We start from the raw sequence: 439 nt of genomic DNA, 5'->3' as shown, positions 1-439 counted from the left end.
TGAGGCTTAAAAGTCAGCTTTAAAAGTGAGTACGAAGCCAAAAAATAGTGTCGAAAGAAAAATTCGCTAAAGGTTCCGAAAAGAAAATGCGCTTATCAAATCACAAGAAACACGTCATTGTTTGTTACAGCGTTTAACTGATAATTTTTCTTAAGGTCCAGGGGGGGGGACTTTTCCTTTTAACCAATTTCTATGTTAACTGCAATACTCTTACACTACATCTTATATTAAGTAAATGTTGTTGAAGATGCCTTGCTGGTTCTCCGCAACCAATTCCCCCCCCCTCCCCACCCATTACCCCCCACGCCGCAGACACTACCTCAGATAAACAGGCTCTGTTCGCGTTTTAAGCATGTCTTAACGTGTAACGGTGACGTGGGATTCTATGTACAATTCAAGTACAGTTTTAGTTCAGTTTAAGCAAGATGTCCTCCGAGCG

This window comes from Oculina patagonica, chromosome 9, assembly GCF_052425735.1.
Source record: "Oculina patagonica isolate OP01 chromosome 9, crgOcupat, whole genome shotgun sequence".
Classification (NCBI taxonomy): Eukaryota; Metazoa; Cnidaria; class Anthozoa; order Scleractinia; family Oculinidae; genus Oculina; species Oculina patagonica.
Note: the sequence above shows the minus strand (reverse complement) of the source record.